This window comes from Furipterus horrens, unplaced genomic scaffold (genome assembly GCF_987537825.1).
Source record: "Furipterus horrens unplaced genomic scaffold, mFurHor1.1.pri manual_scaffold_8, whole genome shotgun sequence".
Lineage (NCBI taxonomy): Eukaryota > Metazoa > Chordata > Mammalia > Chiroptera > Furipteridae > Furipterus > Furipterus horrens.
Window position 1 is genome coordinate 18,247,502 of NW_028327178.1, and position 25,210 is coordinate 18,272,711.

The 25,210-nt window shown below is 50.2% G+C and overlaps 1 protein-coding gene across 2 annotated transcripts in view; it reads left to right on the forward strand.

The window, feature by feature from the left end:
• Positions 1–25,210, forward strand: part of ZBTB7C (zinc finger and BTB domain containing 7C) — a 309,327-nt gene that overhangs the window by 208,390 nt on the left and 75,727 nt on the right. Inside the window, exon 1 of one of the 2 annotated variants that reach the window (XM_090285547.1) lies at positions 6,835–7,081. The exons of the other annotated variant lie outside the window; for it this stretch is intronic. The gene's annotated coding sequence lies outside the window, so the exon portion shown is untranslated. Of the gene's footprint in view, positions 1–6,834; positions 7,082–25,210 lie in introns of those variants that run through there. 2 annotated transcript variants of the gene reach the window in all.

A 25,210-nucleotide genomic window follows, 5' to 3' on the forward strand; every position in this document is an offset into this window, starting at 1 on the left:
CAACTTTCACAATATTTACCAGAGGGGACTTGGATCAAGGCCAGAATTTGCAGCTAGTGTAGCCTAGACCTCAGCTCCCCAGGTTGCTTAGACCCACAGGGTCCTGTCCTGCAAGTGTCACTTACTATTAGGTGAATTAGTTGTTTGCCTAGGTTGAGGTTCTTAGTCGTTGTGGGGTTTTTTGTTTGTTTATTTGTTTGTTTGTGTGCTATGCATAAATGTCCCCTTAAAAATAAGTTTCTTTGGAAGCACGGAGTTAAATTCTCCTCTTACTTTGCAGGTCAGTCTAGGTGACTATGCTAAGGAAGAGGGACAGCTCTGGGAGCACTGGACACGCAATTGGGTAGACAGTGGCTCACGGCAGTGTGACCTTGGGCAAGTCACCTCCCTGCCCCCAACCCCATGTCCTCACTCTCTATGGGAATGGAGCAGTGACCTAGCCTCATCCATCTGGCTTCATGGTAGATGGGTATCTGTTGATTGTGTTTCCCCTACTGGCAGGTCATTGCCAAGAGGGCCCAGAAATGTCGCTGTGTTTACCACTTTATAGCTAAGGGTAGAGGAGTCGGGGGGGATGGGGGAAAGAAAGGCAATCTACATACCTGTGAAGGGAAGGGGAGGCCAGAGGGAAGAAGGAAGATAGGCTAGAACTGTCTCCCTTGGTTGGTAGTGACCCCTTTCCCAGCCATTGCCTCTGCCCTTGGCCGTGTCCTGGCCAAGCCATCCCCCACCCCCCAGGCTCCCAGCCTGCTCTGGTGGTGACAGGCTCAGCCCCAGCCAGAGCCCCAGCCAGGCCTTGCTGAAGCTCTTGGCATCCTCCCTGCCCCCACTGTGGGTGCCTGACTGTGCCACCCAACATAATCTGAGAGGAGGGTGAGGCCTTGGCAGCCCCTGAGCCCTCCGGCTGTGAGCAGAGGGCTGGGACCCTGCGCCCTCACCCTGTCTGTTGTGCAGCCAGCCCGACCCAGAGCCCTTCCCCACTCCCCAGCCAGGCAGGGTACTTCCCCTCACTTCCCCCACAGGGAACAATCATACACCCTCTGCTTAGCCAGCACCTCCCTCTGAGGTCAGGACAAGCTCCGGCTGGTCTCCCTGCGCACCAGAGAAGGGGGAGGCGACTCCCATATCAGGGCCTCCCCTCTGGGTCTCGCCCTTACTCTCCAGCTCCCACAGGACTGGTAGCCAGAGGCCAGATGTCTAAGGAACTGGCTTCTCTGTATCACCTCTTGAAGAAGTGGAGGAGTTTGGTCAAGACATTTGGCAAACTGCTGGTGGGTTCCGGATGCCTGGGTCTGCCCCGCTAAAATACAGTGCCAGTAATGTGTGGAGCACTGGCCACTGACAGATTTAAATAAGCTTGGCCACCATCTAAAGAACTGTTGACGCCTTGCTTACTCAATTTGTAGCTGTTCTGCTGCCCATGCTAAACAGCAACGGGTTATTATTTCAAATCTGCATTTTAATACATTTCAGTGAAATCTGATCTGTGGATCAAAGTGGTCAAGCCTTGTGATGACAGTAAAGTCCCCTGTGACAACAGTACACAGAAGACTTCAGAATAGCGAGGGTTTGGAAGCTACAGGGCCATGAAGGAAGAGGCCGGTGTGTCCCTGAATGGCCACCTCTTCCTCTGACTCCAGCTGGCTGAGTTTTCTCTCATTTTTTTCACAAAATGTAATTAAACATTTGCTGAGCACCTAAGAAGTGCACAGTAAGATGAAAATTGTGTTTAATGCAGTGTGGACTGTTCACTACAGTGAGAGAGAGAGACAGAGAGAGAGAGACAGAGAGGGAGAGACAGACAAACAGACAGACGGAGACCAACCACCCTAAACTGCTGTGACGCTGCAACTGTTAGCCTGCCTAGTGTGGGGAGATTGGTTGACCCTCTCCCTGCTGTCTCACAAATGTCCTCCAACATGGAAGAATTTCATGGACATATTTTTCCAATGCATTTCAGGTATTAATATTCTCTTAAAATTATATATCCATATGTATGCATTTTTGAAAGAATCTCACTAGAGTTTTTCCTCCTTAACTTCAAAGGTCTCCATTCTGCCACTCACTCACTTTTTAATCTGGGCCTCAGTTTTCTCATCTGCACAATGGGAATAAAAATTCCTTCTCGGTCCTATCCCAGGTTGTCATGCAGCTCAGCTAGGACAACAGGGCTCGAATGCCACTACGGTACCACATGAACAGAAGCTGATGTCATCAAAGGCCAGGTCCTCAGGCCTGGGGCATTGGGGGCCCTGGCTATTGTGATGAAAATCCCCAGATGAGATCAGCCCTGACCAGCTCCTGTGCTGGTTCTGCCCGAGGTGGGAACTGCTTTCTCTGGACAAGCCTCAGTTTCCTCGCTGCTGTAGCGGCAGGTGCCGTGGGGCGGGTTACCACCCTGACAGTGCCTCAGTCCTCACAAGCGGATTTTCCTAAAGAGTCAGCAGGGCGGACCCCAGAAGCAAAGCTTCTCAGAGCCATCTCCAGAGCATAAGGGCCAGGATCCTCTTCCTGTTTGTTTAGTGGCACCTGCGTGTTCTCAGAGAACGAAGGCCGACCTGTCTGCTGAGCAGGACTCTTGGCCATCTCATCCATGTCCCCATTTACAGAGGATAAAGCTGAGGATCTGAGAGGGCATAGGACACCCCCAAGGATACACAGCAGACCAGTGTTAGAGCCAGGAGTAGATCCGTTCTCCTTATCTCCCAGATCTGGAATTCTCTTTGTCCTGCACATGTTTGCCAGGGCCCACTGTATACCGGGTACACTCAGTGAAAAAGACATACTAGGTTCATACCCACAAGCAGCCTTCATTCTAGTGGGCCCTAGGGACAGTCACAGATAATTTGAGGTCGGCATGTAGTTAGATAGAAGTATGCAAGTTGCATGAGGATCTGCAATAGATAATGGGGGAGGAAGGTCCCTAATTTACCTGTGCTGGTCAAGCAAGGCCTCTCTGAGGAAGTGACATTGCTACAAGACCTGACCTTAGGGCGAGAGCATGTCAGGTCAATGACTTCACACATGCAAAGTCCCACAAAATGCAGGAAAAGGTTGGGGGTGGGAGGCAGGGGTGAGTGTGCAGAGAGAAGCAGGGATTTGGCTGTGCCTCATAGGTCATCATGAACAGTTTAGGTTGCATTTAAGTGCCCTGTGACACAACCAAATGCACATTTTAAGGGGGTGACTTAGGCAGCCTTGTGGCTCTGGGCTGCAGGAGCAGGGCAGCTATGGGAGCAGGGGGACCAGTTAGGAGGTCCCTACTGAAGTCAAGGTGGAAGGGGGTGGTGGCTCGGTCTAGGGCAGTGGTGGAGGAAGTGGCAGGAAAAGGGCGGATGGGAGATCTATTTTGGGGATGTCTTAAAGATGGACAGAGGGACTGGGGTGGCGTGTGGGGTGGGAAGGAGAGGGAGGCAGCAAGAGTTTCCGGCTTGAGTAACACTCAAGCCCAGCCTGTGTGCATTCTCTAGGGAAGACTTGCTGGAGCGCTTTACCAAAGTCCAACCTCTGTCTCAGCCTCCTCCTAGCTAATAATAGCCCCTCAGTTCAGCAAGGGTCATTACCAGGCCTCTTTAGCAGGTGGAGAAACTGAGGCACCCATCAGCAAAGTAAACTGCTTTGTAGAGAACCAATTGTAGAAACTAGACAAAGAGCCAGAGCTGAATCCCGAGGGTAGCCTTTGGGAACCAACGTCCTAAAGACCGAGATGTTATATCCACTTTTATGATCTATCAAGCCATGTGACCTTGAACAAGTGATGAGACCTCTCTGAGTCTGTTTAGTCATCAGTAAAAAAAAAAAAAGAAGGAAATAAGAGAACCAACCTCATGGGGTGGTTGCAGGGAGTAAGTGAGGGGCAGACCTCCAGTAGATATCAGACCTCCAGTAGATATCAGATATCCAGTAGACATCAGACCTCCAGTAAACAATAGTATTTATTATTTCTAGATTGCACAGACCATCTCTGCATCCACCTCTCGACATAGGTGCATACAGACCTTCTGGGTGGATGTGTTTGCTCTCACAGTTGCTGTCTGTGCGCCTGTGTCATGGCTGATGCCCAGGCGCACACCAAGGTTTCAGGTGAAGACAGTAGCAGATCTGCTCACTGTGCTTCTGTTCAGCTTCAGAGCCAGGTTTGGTGGTTGCAGTGGGAGCTTTCATCCACCCTGGAACAAGAGTGAGTTGTGGGTTTGGAGGCAGATGTGAAAAGCCAGGCGCTTGTGAGCCAGCCTGTTTCCCAGTGCTCTGAGTGACCTGACCCTGGAAGGGGGTGGGGTGGGGAGGAGGGGGCGGGTAGAGGAGGGTGAGTAAGAGGGAGTAGGCCAAAGAGGGCCCAGGAAGGGACCACATCCCAAAAGGAAATGCACAATAACAGAGTCTGGCCTGCCCAGAGCCCCTTCCGTGGGTGGCTTTGAGAGCTTCTCCTTATGGTCCTATTCCCAGGAGGCAGCTGGCACCAGGTTGGGGGATGGGGGGACCCTGAGAATAGGGAGGTGAGGCTGGAAGGATGGTGGGGTAGGGCTCCCCACTTTTTGCCCCGAGCCATTCTGAAGGGTGTATCCCAAAAGGGCACACACACACAGTGATTAAGGGGGAGGGAGGAACAACATTCACTGTCCACAGCAGGACCCAGCCAGTGGGCTGGACAGTGGCCAGCTCTCCCCAGGCTCTTGGCTGCAATATCATCAGCCTTGGCACCACCCACTGGCCTACTCAGACACTCCTTCAGGTCCAGGGGCTGGAGCCCCACCAGGAGGGGCCGCCTGGGGGCAGGCTGGGCTGGGCACTGCAACTCTCCCCACCCCTCCCTGCAGCCTTCCTCTTCCACCATCCCCTCTGCCCACATCCAGCTCCAACTGGGTTTGAAAGAGGTGCTCCAGTCCTCCCTCCCTTTTTAGCAGGCCTTGCTCTGCACTCTCTCCTTTCAGCTGGAAGCTCTATTCATAAACTGGTTCCACCCTGTAGACCCCAGCCTGATGCTTTATCCTCTGGGAGAACCCTCTAAACCAGGCCAGCTGCCCCCTCCCCCAGCCTTTCCTCCCACCACCTGACATGCCCTCCTGCTCACTGCAGCACAGACTTCTAGGTCTGCGAGCCCCACCTCCTAGAGTCCTGTCTTCATGACTGCTCTGGGCTCCTTGGCTGCTCTGTAGACTGAGTGCCCTGCTCCTTAATGGACCCTGCCCCACATTGACCAGCCACCTGATCTTTATCTCCTCATAAAACAGGAGGCTCTGGGGTGGCACCCACTGTACCTGCCCCACCCACCGTCACACAGGCCACTGAGGCAAATCCCTAGGTGCACAACAAACACTTCCAATTAATACTGATTCCACCCAGGTCCTGTGTTGGCACCTTCACCTACCTGGTCTGGGATTGGAGTGTGGGATTATGCTTGATTAGCTATTTAATTAGTGACTTTGTAGACAAAGGGGTTTGACTTTTCATTCTTTGGCGTGGGTGTTCTGGGAGTACGTGGGTTTTGATAAAAAGGTATGAAGTCACCCAATCTTGGAAACTGTCCACCTGTTCAAGCACCTCCCCTTCTGACCTTCAGTGGCTCGAGGATTCCTCAATTTAGCACTCCTTCCTGCCCTCCCTGACTCCAGGCCTCTCTGTCCCCTCACAATGCCATTCATGGTCCTTCCCTCATAGCAAGGAGAGTGTGACAAATTCATTCTGGCCCCTTGTGGAGACGCCCCACACCAGGCCCATGGGTATGCCCAGTTTCAGAATCACAGAGAGAGACCCTGCCCGCCTTACTGAAGCAATTCTGCCTGCTTGGCGCAGGCTCTGTGCAGGGCGTGCCCCACAAAGGAATGAATCACTAACACTGGGATTTCAGGCGGGGGGCAACTGTTGGAGGAGATAGTTTAGTCTGAACAATGTCCTGGGGTTCTGCAAATCAGAGCCCAGTCCTTGGCCTCCATGGACTTTTGGGATTTACCGTTGGCTTTGGGGTGCTTTAAGGCTCATGGGCTGCCCCTGGAAGTGCGGCTGAGGCCCCAGAGGGCCAGCTGGTCACCAGGGCAGAGCTCCCCCTGGCTCCACCCCCATTTCTGAGAACAGCCAGATTGAGTACCAAGGAGTTAATGGTGGTTTCCCCCAGGGGAAGGTCAGTTTCAGGGGAAGGAGAGCTGCCTGTCTGGAAGTTTTCAAAAAGGGTGTTGGGGCGTTAAGGAACTGCTTGGGAGAGGGTGCTCCAGCCACACCTCTCTGTGGTTGGCGGTGGGCCCACCCCAAAAGTGAACTGTTGGATCTCCGGTTGGCATTTCTGAGTCAGTCTCAGCACCAAGACAAAGCAAATGAGAGCCCGTGTGATCTGTGTGTTTGTTGGGAGAGGAGTGTCAGAGGGGCCCCCACCTCAGGCCTCATGACTCCACCTGGGGCCAAGCCCAGCTGGGCAACCCCCCGGGAGTTCTGTGCTTCCCTCCTGTGCCTCCCTTGTTTTTATTTACCACTTGAATGCTTTCTATGCAAGGCTTGATTTGGTTAAGTTACACTCATGACCCTGTAAGGAGAAAACATAATTCTAGTAATTTTATTGGGCTCAGGTTTCAGGTAAATGGAAATAAAGGTGCCTCTAAAAATAAAAGACATGCAGAATTGAATAAAACAATAATAATAAAAAGCTGCCTCAGATAAATGATAAGGCATTTTATGAAGGAGTAGAGAAAAATAAAAGGAGAACCCCGGAGAAAGAGGGCATGGTGGGGGGGGGTGTCTCCACCATCCCTGCTTTCATTTCAGCTTTACCTTTACGAAGGAGCTTGATTTGCCTGTTATAAAGTGAGGCAAAAAGCGCGACTGTTGAAATTGGTCCTTGTCCCGCGCTCAACAGTACAGGTGGACGGAAGGGGCTGCCTGCCAAATACTTATGGGTGGAGGGAGGGGTCGGAGTGCTTCCTCAAAACCACTCCTGGAATGGCTTAACTCGCCCAGCACGAATCAATGACAACCTCCCGCCGGCTGCGGCAGGCTCCCCTGAGCAGCGCTGCCGCGTGGATTCCCAGCCCGGGACCCTGGCGGCGCTCAGGACACGACCCGGCCACGAGCGCGGCGTCCGCGGGGCGGCCAGGTCGGTTTGCGGCGGCGGCGGCGGCGGCGGCGGCGGCGGCGGGACCGGGGTGTGTTCGGGGCTTCGGGGAACCAAGCGGCCAGGCAGGGGAGAGAGGGTGGGGAGGAAGCCCTTGCGGGCGTAGTGGAGAGCTCGCGCGAGCGCCGGGCGGCTGCGCCCCCACCTCCGGCTCTGCGGGCATTCTCCCTACCCAAGCGGGGCCCTCTGGCCCGGGGTGACGGCAACCACTGGCGCTCGCCGGACGGCGTCTGCAAGAAATTTCAAACCCTCGCCAGAGCTGGAGCCAAGCGTGCTGGGGAACCCAGGGCTGGACCCCAGAGCGGATGAGAGAGCTTGCGGCCACGTACGCCCTAGAGAAACGCGAGAAAGAATGTGGAACTCTGCGCGAAGCAACTCTCTTCCCTTTCTCGTTGCCCGTGGTCCTCTCGGGCAGGCTTCTGGGGGTGGGACAGTGCGAGGGGCACTCCGGAAGGTAATGCTGGATATATGTTTTTAGTATACCCCCCCCCACGCGTGGTCCTCCCTAGTGTCAGATTCAAAACTTGGTAGTGGGAGGACAGAAGCCGAGGCAACTCCTGGCACAAGTCGAGGTCCCGAGAAGGGCAGAAATTAAAGCTGGGGATTGGCAGAAATCTCTCTTCCAGCTAGACGGGGAGTCCCATGTTGGTCTGGGGTTTGAATCGTCGGCTGAGCTGAGTGGGTTGGGAAGTCTTCCCTTCGCTTCAGACTGGATGTGGAATAACAACTCCAGGCAAGCGAGGGTCTGGGGCTCTTGAGGCGGCGTGGGGGTAGAAGTGGGAATGGGGTGGCAGGGACTGACTCCCAAGGCAATCATACCCGAGTCGCGGTCCAGAGAGCCTGCTTCCCTGCAGTTGGGCTCAGCGGCCCCGCGGCCAGCTTGGGAAGGACTCGGGAAAGAGCTCGAACCTCCTCGCACCCCAGCGCAGGGCCCAGGGGCAGTGGTGCCGCAGTGAGGATTCCAGGGATTGTCCTGGTTCCATTGTCTCAACCTCTGGCTTCTTTGGTCCTGGCTGCAGGTGGATGGGCAGGGGCCAGCTGCCCTCTCCTTTAACCCCTGGTACTGGGCTCTGCACAGCAGGCAGCCCCACTCCCAAGATTCATTGGCCCACTGGTGGCATGCCCCTTCCGATCCCTCTCAACGCAGACTTGTGAAAATTTAAAGGAGGTGGTTGAAATAACCAAGCAGTTTTCTCTAGATTCAAAACAAGATTTTGTGGAAGAAGAGGGTGAAAGAAGGGCAAAGGCCCTGCCAGGTTCAAGTTTCAATTCCAATCCTTCACCCAGTTAAGTCCTGGGAGATTAAAGGTGTTCAGGAACCTCCTTTGTCTAGGTCTTCTAGAAAGGAAAGTAACCGGGTGCCACCCTTTCCCCTTAAGGCCCAACCTGGGCTTAAAGGGGAGAGAAACGTACTCTCCCCCCACCCCCTGAAAAGACTGGGGTCAGCCAGCCTGTGCTCCATCTCTCAGGGTATGGTGTTTGGTACTGTTTCCCAGGCTCTCCCAAACTACCACACTAAGGACCACACAAGGACAGACACCAATGTCCTCACCATCCCCAGTTTATCAGTTTGTAGATGAGGTACTGAGGTCCAGGGGGCCAGGTAAGTTCAGTGCTCCTTACAGAGAACCACGGGACACCAGTACCACACAGGCCCAGAGGCCACCAGCTTGGGTCGCAGAACTCAAGGCTTAACCTGCTGGGTTAGTGCTGGGAGATAAACCAGAGAGGAGACAGGCAGGAAGGAAAGGGATGGGACATTCAGGGGCCACCTACCCTGTGCCAGACCCTGGGCTTGGCATACATTATCTCTTCTAATTCACATAACATGTTAGAAAGGAATCATTAGACCCACTTTGCAGATGAGGAAGCTGATACCCAAAGGGTAAGTTAAGTAAGCTGCTCAGCTAGTTAGTGACAGAGCTGGAAATCAAAGCTACCCATTATACCACACATCTTTTAGAATCTTACACTTTAGTTGAGGAGACTAGAATCACCCTGGTATAATTATAGCACAACACAAAAATAGTATGTAAGTGTTACACAGAATATTAACCTTTTTGAGCCTTGTTTCTTTCCCTTCAATCAATCAATCAATCATTTATTTGATAGTGATTGTATTGTTTAATGTGTGCTTCTGGGCACCATGCTAAATGTCGGGCATACATCACTAAGAAGACTGACCTCAGTGAATGGGAATTGTAATAGTAATAGTACATCCTTCAATGGGTACTGATTGAGTAAATGAAATGAGACAGTATGTAGGAAGGTGTTACGAAAGCATTTCCATGAAGGAGAAGCAGCAGGAGGGTGAAGAGGAGGGGTGGGCAGTTGGAATGATGAACTGTCCCCATGCTATAGTCAGGGCACACTGGGAAGTACACACAGTGCCTATGAAGCTGTTTAAACCCCTGCTGTTCAGATGATTGGTTTATGAGTGGGGGTTCCAAGATGGGCCTTTAGTTTGGGCGCATCCCAGCTGGAGTGACAAGAGTGCCCATGCAGCCTCCAAGAGGACAGTCTCTTCTCTGGAGCAGTGCCAGCTGGACTTAGACTCCCCCTGAGGGTCACCCTTCTAATGCATCAGCCACATTCCTCAGTGGCCATGATGACTCGCCACACTGGCAGGCCTAGAGCTGCAGCTCCAAGCCTCTCATCTTAGCGTAGGGGAAGCTTGTCCATGTCCACAAGATTTGGTAGCAAAGCTAATTCTAGAACCCAGGTCTCTTGGCCATCCAGTTCTCAGAGCAGCTCACACTGGCCTGCTGGCGTGTTTCAGGGCTCAGCTGAAAAGACTATTCTTCATTCACTTCTACCTCCATTTACAATGCCATTTCCCAGTGCTCCTGTCCATCTCCGTTTCAGCTGACCTGACATATCTGTCCTAATGAAGTGGTGTCGGAGGGATCTTTGAGACAGAACAGCCATAAATATTCCGGGACATTTGGCCTGTTAACTCTCCTTCCATCTTGAGTGGTGTAATAGGTATAAGATAACTACCTCTAAAATTAACTATCACTTTAGTGAGGAAGGTGCACTGATAAATTTTGCCTTGAAGCTCAACCCATCTGAGTGATGCTCTGGGGCCTTCCTTCTCCAGAACTGACGTTAACTCCTTCAGGGAGTGGGGGGCAGAGGGAAGGGGACAGGAGAGTTTTCCTTCTTCCTTAAAAAAGAAGAACAAAACTCTTGGTTTGAGATCACAAGATAGTACTGCATTTCATGTTGATGTTGTGGTGCCAGAATCAAGGCACTTTTCTCCCGATATTGAGATTATCAGTCTGATGGGAGCATGAGCAGCTGCCCAGCTGGCCCATGTTTACAGCAATGACACAGGTGTATCATTGCATGGGGATCTTTGTGTGCTCAGGCCTGGCTCAGCCGTGCAGCCCTACAGGTTGGGCCAGGGAGAGAGCTGTTCAGTTTATTTTCCTGTGGCTGGGAACTGCGGAGATGAATAGAGGGAGGGAAATCTGGGGTTGAGAGATTGTTGCCAAGAGCAATTTGGAGTCTCCTTCATATTAGTCAGAGATTGTGTTTTTCCTTTCTGGAGCCGCCTGCCTCATAGTAACTTCCACGAAGGATTTTTTTTTTCCATCTTGGAGGGAATATGCATGTGTGTGCGTGCTTGTTAGTTTTTGTTTTGATTTTTTAACTTGCTGGACTTCTCATGACTTAGCAAGAAAAAAAAATAGCTTGGGGAATGGGGTGATGAAACAGGCCGTTTATACAATGCATTCTTTATGTCGTTGCTTAATAAATGTGAATACTGATAGACCCCGAGGTACCATGATGGAGTGAGATGGGTAATTCCTTTGAAGGGAGAGTTTATCTCCAGTGGAGCAAAATTGCAGCATAATTTAACGTTCCCTCTGCACCTCTTGAGTCTTTGTTGAGAAAAAGAGGAATGCATGCTTTCTTCTGTCGTACTTCCTTTTATTCCATCTGGGAGGCCCCTCCATCTGGGCCTTGCTTGGAAGGAGACCAGCCAGTGGGCCTTTTTCTCTCTCTGTCCCCCTTGCACCCCTCTGCCATGCAGGAGGCCAGCTAGTGAGAAGGAAGCTTCCCCCACGGGGTAAGAGACCTTCCCCAGTGGTGGCCTGGCTCAGGGCCACATGGGGTGCACAATAGGGAAGCTGGCATGGCCCTAACCTGCCCCTCTTTGGGCAGGAACCTGGAACGTGTTGTTTTGCATTAATCAATGTGAGTCCATCCTCTCTGAACACACTGAGTAGGGCATCACTGAGACTCTGAACTGGAAAAATTCCTAATAATATAATACATGATCTATGTCAGTTTTTTCAAATTAGACACAAACCAGAAGCAAATGTACACGTGACCCTCCCAAATGATAGCACAGAAAAATGAAGTTGACCTTCTGGAAAATTCTGCCTTGCATACACACACACACACACACAAACACACACATTCATGTACGCATATACCGGGGCTCTTGCTTTTTTGGATGTGTATTCTGGCTGACAATTCTGTTAAGTTGTTTCTGGAGATAACAGGTTAGCCCATTGGTCTTTGTGAAGTTACTGGTAAAGGTCACCAGAGAGGTGACAGTGACTCCAGTTCCTGTTGATACCTACCTTCCTTAAGCCCTAGGGAAGTGTCAGAGAGGAGGCTTCTATTAAACTTAAATAACAGGAACTTTCCTAAGTTATTTTTTTTAATAGCAGCTTTATTGAGAGGTAGTTTACATATCATACAATTCACCCATTTAAAATGTATAATTCAATGGTTTTTAGTGTATATACAAAGTTGTGCAACATTTCCCACAATCAATTTTAGAATATTTGTATGACACCAGAAAGAACCCCATACCTATAGGAAGTCACTCCTTATTTCATCCCAAATCCCCAGCCCTAGGTCATTAATAATCTACTTTCTGTCTCTACATAATCTGAACATTCCATCTCAGTGGAATAATATAATATGTGGCTCTTTATGACTGACTTTTCACTCTGCATAATGTTTTCAAGTATCATCCACTTCGTAGCATATATCAATGCTTCATTTCTTAATATCCAAATAATATTCCTGTATGGCTATACTCATCGTCATCATCGGCAGCTGTCCATCTCGAGAGACGATGGCGTAGCTTCTTGAGAGTCTATCTGCACCGCCGAGAATGGCTGTGCAGTCCGACTCGGGAGTGACAATCCCTGCCGCACTTGTTACAGGTGAAGGCAGATGGCTGTTGTTGCTGCTGTTGACGCTGCTTCCGCCTCGATCTTTTCTGGACCGCCTCCTCGTTGCGCGCAGCCTCCGCGCGTGACGTACCTTGCCTGACCGCGAGCCTCCAGGCTAGGCGGTCGTCTGCTTGAACTTCCCATGTGTTGAGATTGATGGAGCATTGTGTCATGTCATACTGCAACAACTACCGGGGCATCTCTCTCCTCAGCGTCGTCGGCAAAGTATTCGCCCGGGTCGCTCTTGCCCGCCTGCAGACCCTTGCTTCCCGCGTCTACCCAGAGTCCCAGTGTGGCTTCAGAGCTGGCCGATCAACAGTGGACATGATCTTCTCCCTACGCCAGCTGCAGGAGAAGTGTCACGAGCAGCATAAACCACTCTACCTCGCCTTTATCGACCTCACGAAGGCGTTTGATCTGGTCAGTCGAAGCGGACTCTTCAGCTTGCTACGGAAGATTGGCTGTCCACCACATCTGCTTGCTGTGGTCATGTCCTTTCACGACAACATGCACAGCACGGTGTCCTACAACGGCGTAACCTCTGAGGCCTTCCCAGTCAGCAGCAGAGTAAAGCAGGGCTGCGTCCTCGCACCTACGCTGTTCGGAATCTTCTTCTCCATGCTCCTCCAATACGCCTTTAAGGACTGCAGCAAGGGTGTCTTCATTCACACCAGATCCGATGGCAAGCTCTACAACCTGGCCCGTCTACGAGCCAAGACCAAAGTCAAAGAGGTGCTCATCCGTGAGATGCTCTTCGCCGACGATGCAGCTTTGACATCACACTCCGAAGAGGGACTCCAGCAGCTAGTCACTTGCCTTTCCCACGCATGCAAGGAGTTCGGACTAGCCATCAGCCTGACGAAGACGAACGTTATGGCTCAAGGCACGGGGACTCCCCCTTGCATCACCATCGACGGATACACCCTGGAGGTTGTCAACGACTTCACTTACCTCGGGTCCACCATCTCGAGCTCTCTGTCAGTTGACTTGGAGGTCAACCGGAGAATCGCCAGGGCAGCCACAGTTATGGCCAAACTGAACCGGCGAGTGTGGAACAATTCCAGCCTCACTGAGAAAACCAGACTGCGCATCTACCAAGCCTGCGTACTCAGCACTCTCCTCTATGGCAGCGAGACGTGGACCACCTACGCAAGGCACGAAAGGAAACTCAACAGCTTCCACATGAGGTGCCTGTGACGCGTCCTGCATGTCGCCTGGCAGGATAAGGTTCCCAACACCGAGGTGCTGAAGCGAGCCAACATGAGCAGTTTGCATGCAGTTCTTAGTGAGAGACTCCTCAGGTGGCTCGGCCATGTCAAAAGAATGGATGCAGGCCATATTCCCAAAGACCTCCTCTACGGCGAGCTAGCAGAAAGCCAGAGGATGACAGGGCGCCCAAAACTGCGGTTCAAAGACATCTGCAAAAAGGACATGACACAATGCTCCATCAATCTCAACATATGGCTATACTACATTTTATTTATCACTTGATAAATGTTTGGATTGTTCCCATGTTTGGCTTTTGGAAAAAATACTGCCATGAAGATTCATGTGCAAGTGTCTGTGTGGACATCACTTAGCCCTTTCTCTTGAATGTATACCTAGAAGCAGAATTGCCGGGTCATATGGTAACTCTGTTGTTCTACTATTTGGGAAACTGCCAAACTAGTTTTCACACTGGCTGCACCATTTCACATTCCCATCAGCGGTGTATGAGGATTCTATTCTCAACATCTCCACCCATACTTGTTGCTAATATTCATCTTTTTATTTTAGCCATCCTATTTTCAAAGGGTCTGTACACTCAGGGAAGCAACACAAGAAGTAGTCTGGAATCAGCTTAGTCCCATTTGCTTGCCATACCTTTACTGGGAGCCTGGTGTTTCCTGTGCAAGTCCCGGAGCTCTCAGGGAGTTTTCCCTGTACGTCTCTTTGAGAGAGTGCAGGGTCCCAGGGTATGACACAGGCATTGCTGCTCTCATTCTGCTTTCCTGAGGAGGTGTGGCAATGTGGACCAATCCCTCAGTCCTACTCTATCCAGATGCAGCTGCTGATGAAATGCCAGGCCCTGGCAAGGGAAGAAATTGACCTAAAGGGAAGTGACTGTGACATTCTTAGACCTGCTGTTCAGTGTTTGGGACTTTGAGTGGAGATTTGAATAAGAGTCTAACCTTTTCATTCTCTTAAATCACCCCTTTGCGACCACAAGAAAAGCTGTTGGAGAACTCTGACCTCTTTAGCCAGAAAGTCACTGGTCAATGCAAGGCCACTTCATCCCCTTCTTGTTGGAGCCTTGAGGGGCTGGCAGGATCTATTGATATGTCCAAAATTGCTTGGTGCAGTTGGGAGTCCCATTTTACACTGGTATTTCAGCTTGATGGTGAAATAATTTTATGCCACTGTTATATCTGTGGACCTGGCTGAGTTAACACTCTTAACAAAGATACAGTTGAGCCAAGTGGGACAGCAAGATGCACTTAGTTTGAAAGACTATGAAAGATCACAAACAACTACCCTTTCACCAGAACCTGCTGAAGTCCTGGTTAGCAGCCATCCTGTGGCATCATGTCCAATATAAGCAAACCTCAGTACCAGAAATCAATTCCAACAGCTTCTTGGAAGTCATTGTCATAGAATTTGACCTGTGTGACCCCAAGAACAGCTGACATCAAGCTCTGTTACTAATTTACTCTTCACCTTCAAACTAGCACTTCATCCAGCAATTCCTAAATCGGATTCCAGGTCCCAATCACCCATGAAACCCTTTCAAAGCATAACAGGTGCCCACCCTCCCTCCCCCCCTCCCCCAAGTAGTACTGAAGTAGAATCTCAGGGGAGGAGGAGACGAGGCACCAGAAGGTGGCTGTGGTGAAGTCTGAGCACACAGGTTGACCTCTCTGGGACTCAGTTTCCTTACTCAAAACGATGAGTTGGATTAGACTGGTGTTCTCCAAAGGGATTGACCAAGCGGGTTCAAGCAGAACAGGTCTGCGTGGGTCTGTTTTCCTATAAAATTTTATCTGTACAAAGGGGCTCTTGCCACTGGAAAAAAAAAAAATCAGAAATCCCTTGAGTAGATGGTGTCTGAAGTTCGTCTAGGACAATTCTGAGTGTCACATTTTCCAAGGGCAATTGTCCCAACTTCTTGGAAGAAGATTTAGCAGGAGTCATGCACGTGGCAGTTACTTAATAATGGAGTCTTGCATTTCTGAGGGCAAGGCCTGTGCTGCCCTGCTGGCCAAGCGCACAACAGTGTTGTGGTAGCATTTGACTCGGTATGCCTTTCTTCTCCCAGTTCCCTTGGTGGCATCCCTACCCACTCTCCTTGAAGCTCTCAGAGCTTTCCTTCCCTCCTTCTACTACTATCCCTAATAGTAGCTCAGTGTGCCTACCCTCCTTCCCTTCCTTCCTTCCTTCCTTCCTTCCTTCCTTCCTTCCTTCCTTCCTTCTTCCATGTAACCAGCATTTCCCAAACACCTCCTATGAATGACAGATTAACACTCCATTTCTGTCCTCAAATACTATGCCAACATATTTTAACCAGAGAGAGCTGAAGGCTAATGCCTAGAGGTGCAGTTTCAAGGCTCCTTGATATGAATGAAGGGGTTTTGGAGAGGCCTGAATTCGTGGCAAGTAGGGAGGGCCACCCCACCTCCACCCCTGTCTGCAAGCTCTGTTCCCCAACCCTCCCCCACTGGGGTCCTGCCCTCAGCAGGCTCCTCAAAAAAAAAAAAAAAAAAAAAAAAATTGCTTCAGTCATCCTGTCTCAGCCAGAGCTGTGCTCTCCTTCTCAACTCCCACCTGCTAGGGAGGGGGAAAGGCGGGGTAGGGAGGGAGGGCCAGTTTGTGCAGAGATCTGAGCTCCAAGCTCCAGCCCTTGGCGCTCACCCCATAACCCTGACTGGACAATTCACAGGACAGCTGTGCTCTAAGGACTGAAATAATCACTGTTTATTAAAGCTGTTGGATGGAGGGGGAGCGGGGGGCGGAGGGAAGGAAGGGTCAGGTTTCTGCCTTCCAACAAGAGGCCAGGTGAGGCCTGGTGTGCTCTCCCTCCCTTCCTGGTGAGTGCACACACCATAACATGAGAGCCCATGCTTTGGGATGTTTTGAGAGATTTTTTTTTTTTTTTTTTTTTTCAAGGAAAAACCTTGAAGATGCATTTGAATAGGGATTAATGTCTCTGTAGCCTGGGCCAGCCGAGGAGGAGAAATTCTAGAAGGGTAGAAGTTGCAATAAAAGGCGAGGCAGGCTTGATCTGCCACCTCCCACAGATCGGTGAGGCCTCCTTGGTTGGCAACTTGGAAGGGGTAGACTTGGGGTAGATTTCTGGGTATTGTTGTATTTTCCTTTGGAGTGTGTGTGTATGTGTGTGTGTGTGTCCTCAGTGAAAACTCCATTCTAATAATATTCACCGCCTCAACTTTGGGGTTCTAACTGAGTGACAGGGACACTGGGCAGCTATGAACCATGCTGAGTGTGTCTTCAACCTCTGGGTTTTCATCTCTCCCTTTTGTGGAGGGCAGTGAAACAGACACTTAGAGTAAAAAACTTTTTTCCCCTGGTATTTCCATGCTGTGCTTTTACGGCTCAGATCTCCCCCCACCCCACCTATCCAGGAATCCTTCTGTGATCCAGAATTATGCCCCGACCCCAAGCTCTGAGCCTTCCTTCACCAGTTTTGCTTCATCTTCTCTTTCTGATGATCTGACCTAGTTATTAGGAGAGAGCCAATCCTTTACAGTAATTCACATTAAGGCGTGTGAGGCACTGACTACCATGTTACCCCCTTCGTGGGGTGCCTTTGAAAGAGGAGACATAATAGCACACATTTCTAATGGGGGTACTTTGGGCATGCAAAGAAAGCAAAGTATTCTGGGCAGTTGTGTGCAAACGGGGGCCTCCTAGAAGGATCAAGCACATCAGTACCTGCTTGTGAGGCCTGGACACGCAACTGGCACAGAATTGAGGAGGGGGAATGAGCAGAACGGGGCACCTGGCGAGGGACTGTCAGCTGAGGTGCATTGCAGGAGAACCAGGGGCTTGGGATGGATGAGCCAGACTAAATCAAACCAGAGGTTGATATTTGACATTGGAAAACTAATGGAGCAAATGCAAAAATGGAGCTTAAGGGGTGCTCCAGAGGACGTGGGCCCTAGACTGGGTGGGCAGCCCCTGCCTGGCCCTCTGTACACCCTGCTGTGGAGTCCTAAGCTCCATGGCTCCTCCTCCTGCCTTCCTTTGTCAGGGCACCCTACTGAGGGACACTTCCCTATAGTATCCCTCCCACCTCCTCTCACTCCCGTGGTGCACCCTCTGAGTGAACCTGGCCTCCAGCTCTTGGAAGCTTTTCCAATAACATGGTGCTGAACTCTTAGCAGACCCAGGCAGAGGAGCGGGGCTGAGCGTCAGCCAACCCTGGGCCCACGCTGGGATGAAAGGCCAGGCCAAGTGAGCCTTATTTGAGGGAGCCAGGAGAGAATGGGTGGGGCCCTGGGACAAGAAACACTGGCCCACAGGGCTGTCCCCACAGCCAGTGGGTCCATTGCAGGTGATTCCTCATTGGCAAGTCCAAAGGCAGCCTCTCCTGTGTGACGGGCCCTTCCTGGCCCCAGCTCTCCGGCCCCTTCAGTCCAAAGGCTGTCCTTTGTTCACCCAGTTGAGACCAGAACTTGAAAATGAAGCAAGATCCTACAGACTCTGCTAAATGGTCTGGAGAGATGGTGCTGCTTGGAGTCAGAGCAGGGCATGAGGGGCAGAGGGCTCAGAGGCTTCACCGAGGTGCTTGGAAGCAGGATGGTCCAGCTTCTTAGCACAGAGGCTCTGGAACCTGGGCCAGGTGCAAGTCCCAAGGCTCTGTGGCCTTGGGTCAGACCCTTAACCTCTCTGTGCTATAGTTTCCCCATTTGTAAATGGGGATGAAACATCATAGGGTTGTTGTGAGGATTGAATGAGAGACCCCTCTGTGTCCAGTCTGTAAGTGTCAGCCTTCACCATTTGGACAAGACAAACCATGATGCATCACAACGGCCTATTCCAATGAGGTGACCCCAGGTAACATGAAGTAGGATGGGGGCATCTGTTTGGCCAGGACCTCCCCTCAGGGCTGGAACTCTCTGAATTTTGGAAATAAGCTGAGCAGCACCTTGTGGAAAGCAGTGGAAGCCCAAATCCACAGATGGTTTCAGGTGAGAGGATTCAAGAGCCACCATGGTCACATGAGGCAGAGATGGGCTCTGAGTCCTGCTTTGATGGGGACAGAGGGGAACAGTGCACCAGGGCTGTTTTGAGACACAGGGTGTCAGGGGGTAGAGTAAAGATACAGTTATTTTAGTGTATTTAACAAGAAACTCCTTAGACCTGTCTATGGCAAACCCTCGCCTGCTCCTAGAGTAAGTCCATTTATCAGTGATAGTGAAGAATTATCATATTCACAGTAATTATTACCAGGTATCAAAATAGAGCAGGTAATAATGGGGGGAAGGGGGTCAACTCAGCACGCACGAGAGGTACTAAAGGAAATAGAAAACATCAGTATGTAAACTTTCAAATGGTATCCTTTGAGGAGATCGAATGGTTATAAAAATGATGTATCACCCAAGAGTGGCCCTGGCCAAGTTTGTGAAGCTCTGGGGAGCACCCATCGCTGCGCTCCGGTGCTCTCGCAGTGGCCCTACGCTGGCACACCTCTGCAGCTCGGCTCTTCACACAGTCCTTCCGGGGTCACTTGCTCAAAGCACACTGGCGAAAGAGTTCTCTGTGTCACGCGTTCTTAGAATGCACCACTGGCTCGAGAGTTCCTCCAGGATGTCCCTGCATTGGTCACTGCTATCTTATGGGTCCCCTACTCCCAGCAGCAGTGGCCTCACTGTGGGGAATGTGGTCAGCAGCCAGCCCCCTAAGGATTGCCTGGGCCGCAGAGTTCCATGGCCCAAAGTTGTGCCTTTCTAGGGACACCCACACTCAGAGACTGACTGAGGCATCGGGGGCTCCATAAAGGCATGGGCAAACCTGAGGGGCCACGTCAGCTCCAGAGGCCACCATGGGGTTGGCTGACGCTGTTTAGGCTGCCTCGTCAGCTTCTCCTCTGCCCTTTCCACTTCCTCCCTTCCCCTCCTGCAGAAGTTGAATCCCCAGAGCACTCCTAACTAAGAGTCTTACACTAAACTGCCTCCTAGTTGCTGCCCAGAGCCCCCAGCCTTGGAGAAACAGGGACCAGAATACTGAATATAACCCCTCCAATAACATTCAGGGTCAGTTCTGTAGTTCCGAAGAAATAAATGCTGTAAGATAAATGCATCCTTGAAATACAGTTTGCCTGGGAATTACTACGTAAGATTTTATTTGTAAAACACCAACATTTATATTCCATCTTGTTTATGAATATGAAGAGTTGTTTCTCGTATTTTATGTATAACGCTCAGCTCTGAGGTCCCTGATGGACAGGAGGTAATGTAGCCTGGGGACACGAGACGGTTTCTTTCCTGCAGGGCTCAGCCGGCCAGGAAAAAATGCCAATTAAGGCAAACCTGTCTTTGAGGCAGCATTTCAGTTGTCACATTAACCCCACAACCTGGGGATCACAGACTGGGTACTATCTCCCCAACTCTCCAGGCAAACTGGGCCCCTTTAATTGGCATTGGTTCCTTTGGGGTATGGTGACCTCTCCCGTAGTAATGTTGTGCCCTGGCAGCTCATCTTTCTCGTTAGTTTGTAAACGCCCTGTAGACAGGAAGTAGTATATTGTTCCCTCTGTCCTGCTCAGTCCCTAGCATGGAGCTGAGCTCATAACAGGCGATCATAAAGCAGTTAGTGATCCTTGTTAAGGTACAGCCAAAGGCAGCAGGCTTGCTGGAGGTCCCTGTGCCTGGGACCCCGGGCCACAGCTGCCAGGAGGGAGATGTTACAGCGCAGGGTGTCCTCTCCTCCCCCAGCTATGGATCCACACCCCTTCCTTCTGCAGGGAGTCAGGGCCCAGGAGGGAATAATTTCAACATTTTGGGGAGTGGGGATAAGACTGTGTGAGTTACATAAGCTGCTCTCATATCATCTGTTTGTTCTTTTGTCCATTCATTCATTCGTTCATTCGTTTTACTGAGTCCCTTCAGTGAAGCTGGCACAGTGCCACAGAGGCACAGGGGTGGTCGGTTTTCGTTCTTCATTGGGTGGACTGTATGCACAGTTGAATGGGAACCCCGGGCTGTGAGAAACCCCCACCCTGGAGCCGCCCCCCACCACCCAGGGAGATCTTGCTTGTGTTCATTGGGCCTCTGATCCCCACAGCCTGAAGTAGATGGTTCTCTGTTCTCACTTGTGATGCCCCCCTCCAGATCCACCCTTGTACTTTGTTGACTGTTTCGGATACTCCAACTCGGTGTGTGGTAGCATATGAAGTCAGCCTGATCCCCCTGCTCCCAGCCTCCACCAGCCTCGGGGTCTCTGGGCCCTCTAAGTAAAATTGTCTGTAACCACCTGGCGCCCTCCATACACCCTACTCCTGCAGCTTTGTGCCTGTAAAACAGCCACTACTTCTTCACAAGACAGAAAAAAATTAGTAACAATCAGTGTAGCCAAAAATAGGACAATGGTAATATCCATTGTCCTCCTGCACACAGAAAGGACAGATGAGACACTGCACAGCAACATGGAACTGGGCTTATGAAGCACCATTAAAAGAAGAAACAGAATAAAACTTAGCTGCCCATGCACCGTACCTTTACTGGGCTGCACTGGCATCGCTGTCAGCAGCTTAGATCCCAGTGTCCAAGTCAGCTCTCCTGGCTCCAACCTCAGCTCTCCCAGCACCTCCCCCGACATGTGCAGCAGACTTCCCATAACTGTTGGAAGTCACCAGGGACCTCAGTGTCTCACCAGGCCCAAGACACAGGTCAGCTCAGACTTTCATTCTCTAGCCTTGCCGCTGCATGCTGAGAACATCACCTCCCCAGGGTCACCCGGAGCCCTTGGGACACCAGAGCCACTGTGTGCCCAGCACAACCCTCTCCCTCTCTCTGCACCCCCTTTGGCGCCAGGGCCCCACAGTCCTCAGCCTCTCCTGTGAGACCCTAACTCTCCAGGTGGGTGCTCACACCATCAGGCTCACCGTCTCTCCTGTCTGTTCCCAGCCCTGCAAGCCAAGCCCTTTCATTCAGTCCCAAGCTTCCAAGCAAGTTACTGCCCATCAGTGCCACACACAGCTAAGTCCAGAATCCCACTTGTACACATGGGAACATGTGGAATGACAGAAACAGGTGTATTGGCGTGTGACTTTGGGGGGCAGGGAGTTCTAGTGTGCATTTTTCAAATTGCCCTTTAATAGTGTGATAAATATATATATGTATTATATATATTAAGTGAGCATTAAGCCAATCTTAGGAAGGAAAAAAGGAGGAGGGACAGAGCCATTGTAGAAGTTCATAGAAGGTTCAAGATGCACAGCAAGAGCAGCTGGCGTGTGCTGAGAAGGGGAAGCTCTGGTGACAGTGGAAGGGTGAGGGCTGCCTGCGAAGGTACAAACACATGGGTGCCTGGGAGCTTATGTAATGATTCTGCCACCAGCTCATTTCTCTTTCTGCCTGATCCATCTTCTGGGCTGGTCCAGCTGGATCTCTGCATCCCAGGGAGAGGCCCCTCTTCTTGGAACGGAATTCAGAGAGGATCAGGACTCCTGGGCATGGCTCTGCAGGACGTATAGGAGCAGGCATGGGAAGCAGCTGCCTTCTTGAAGAAGAGCCCTGGGACCAGGGGACAACTCTGGGAGGACCAGGCCAGTGCTAGAGTCCTGGCAGACCCCTGAGGGGCCCACGTGCTCTCCTGGACCTCCCGACCTCTCAGAACCCACCTGCAACCAGGCTTCTTCCTTTCTGAGCTGGTGCTGCCAGAGGCCTCAAGTGTGAAATCTTACCATGTGCCTTCCCAGCCTCCCCTGCAGGCAAATCAGGGAAGGCTGGGGACTCAAACTGTGTGTGCCTGCTGCCAAAGAGCCCTGTGTCTCAGTCCCCAAGTGAATCCCTGATGGTTGATTGGGGGTAGGGTGGGGGACGCTCAGCACTGTCATGCCCTTTGTTTGGGGTTATGCAGACCTCTCTGCTGGGTGGCAGCTTAAATCTTCTTTGCTTCCCATTCTCCTTCCTCCCCTCCAACTGAAGAGTAACCCCCAGTCACTTCCAGTCCATTCCTCTGTTTTATTTTCTGTGGAGTGCTCATCCCCATCAATGAAATCACTGTTTCTGTTTTTGTGATATTGTATGCCTTCCCACTAGAATGTAAGCTTCGTGAGGGTAGAGCCCAGCCAAACCTCTCCACCACATCCTCCCAGCCTACAACACCACCCCCCCACCCCCACCCCCGGAGCACAGGAGGACCCCAGTCAAACCAGCACACATTTACTGGGTGCCTGTGATGGGCCTATGCAAGGTGCCTCAGCCTCTAGGAGCTTATGGTTGGGCTGGGATGACCCATTTGTCACAGTGAAAATTAATTCAAAATATGGGGGCTAAATACTAATGAGAAATTACCCCATTCCTCAAAGTTCATATGGTTGGAAAAGGAGAAGGAAAGGGAGGTGCCTGTGATCTGAGGAAAGCAATGCTCAGAACGTACGTAGGTCTTCCAGTGCGGGGTTGGCGGATATTTGCCTGCTGGGCTTTGGTGATGTTCTGGCTCCTCTCTCACCTGTAGAAACAATGAATCCATCGTCAAAGATTAAGGAGATCAGACGTCGCTGCTCTTCACCTCCTTAACCTAGAAGGAAACAATGCGATGGGAGAAGAAGACTCTTTCATATAGAGCATGGTTCCCAAAGTGTCAAATGGTTCTTAAAGACTGCCCACAGCAGCGCCTGGGAACTTGTCAGAAATGCAGAATCTCAGGCCCCACCTCGGACCTACTAAATCAGGAGCTCTGGGGGTGGGACCTAGCCATCTGTGTTTTGACAAGTCTCCAAGTGAGGCATCTGTTGGGCACTGGATTTTGAAAGACTGACTTGATAAAAGTAAATCTCTTTTTTTAGTTATAAAATAATACATTTATTATTAAAAAACTGGAAAAATCAGAAAAGCACAAAGAACATTAAGATATCAGTAATTCCGCTATTCATAAATAACTCCAATGACTACTACTAAGGTTTTGGTATATCTTCTTGCAACTTTTTAAAAATCTTTTTTTTTTTACTCTACCTAAATTGGGATTATGCTGGGCATAATGCTTCTTTTATCACTTACCATTTTGGCTGTGAAAATTTTCTAATCATTCACAGAAAATCTCATTTTAATGGTTTCATACTCTATACTCACATTAACGTATCACAATAGTTATATATTTGGGTAATTTACAATTTTCCTCAATATATGTAGCACTACAATGAACAACCAGGCTCAAAAAATCTGATTACTTTCCTAGGATAAAATGCTAGAAAAGGAATGACTAGGCAAATACTAAATATTTTATTATTCATATTAATTATTCATATTTCTCAATGGACTTTTTACTAGTAAAATGTTTAAACACGTACGTATGTATTTCTAACATATATGGCAAAAATTAATATGTTAATCCTTTAAAAAGAGCTTTCATAAACCTTAAGGAAAAGGCATACCTCTCAGTGCCTTTATAAAAGGAGAAAGGACCTGGCAGCTCACAAATGTAGGATCACATATGGCCAATGGCCAATTCGCACAGGAGACAATGTTGAGCCTCATTACTAGAGAAAAATTCAAGTTATAGCTTCAAGATACCATCTTTTTTCCCCCCAACTCATCAATTTCACAAAACTTTGCTTAAAAAAAATTAGGCTGGCAAGCAAAGGTGCAGTGAAGTGGGTATTCCCATCCCTGTCTTCTGGAAGATCTATAATTCAGTAGTACCTTTCTGGAGAACAGTTAGTTATGTTTTACTAGAGATTCGTTCTACTTGCATAGCTCATTAAATGTCATAAAGGCTCCATCCAGAGGCCAATGTTTTGCAAAGTGAAACGAGTTATTTTGTTGTACAAGAAGAGAGACCTCCGACCCAGGGCATAGGATGGCCCAAGCATCGTTTTAAGTGCTTTACTTGTGTTAACTTGTTGAACCTTCACAACCATCCAGTGAGGGACTATTCATTAGTTCTGGTTTAGAGATGAGACTGTGAGGCCAGAGAGACTGATAAACTTGCATACTCAGCACAGCAGGAGACTGATTGAGCTGGAATTCGAACCCATAAATCTCCCTCTAACACCTGTGCTCTTAACACCCATGGCAGGCTGCCTCTCAACGTGGCAGAAGCTGAGAAACAGAGAGGTTTAGTGGCCCTTCCCTGAGCCATCTGAAACCGAGAGGGCCTCCTCCAGTCCGTCAGCTCATCATTCATTCTTGCCCTCCATTACCTTCCATCTACAGACCTGGGCTGTGGGTTCTGGTCCACCCTGCCTTCAAGATATTCTCTCTGCTTTGGAAGCATCCACATTTCAGATAATATAGGGACAGATTCATGGTTTATAAAGAGCTGAAAACTTGGTTTTTCCAGGGAGGGACTGGTTTGTTCTGGTGTAGCCTGTCTTTCTTGAAAATATACCAGCATTTTCTATGGCTCCTGGGTCATTGGAGCAAAGGGAGGCAGCTGGTGAGATTCATAACTCAAGCTCATTCCCAGACCAGCTGCATCAATGGGACCTTCAGAAAGGTAAAAAGTGAAGTCTTTTCTCAGGTTACAGCTTTTTCTCTGGTGCCCGGAGGTATGCTTAGTGCCATGGGAGACAGAAGAGAATTAGAAAGTAGAGCCCCTGCCCTTGCGGAATATAACACCATTTGAGGAAGTTCAGACCTACCCTCACAGCATGACTGGAGGAGAATGAGAAGGACTCAGTGATGCAGACTTTGCACTTTCTCCATTCAGACACCAGCTTCTAGTGGGGTTAACCAGGAAAGCTTACTGG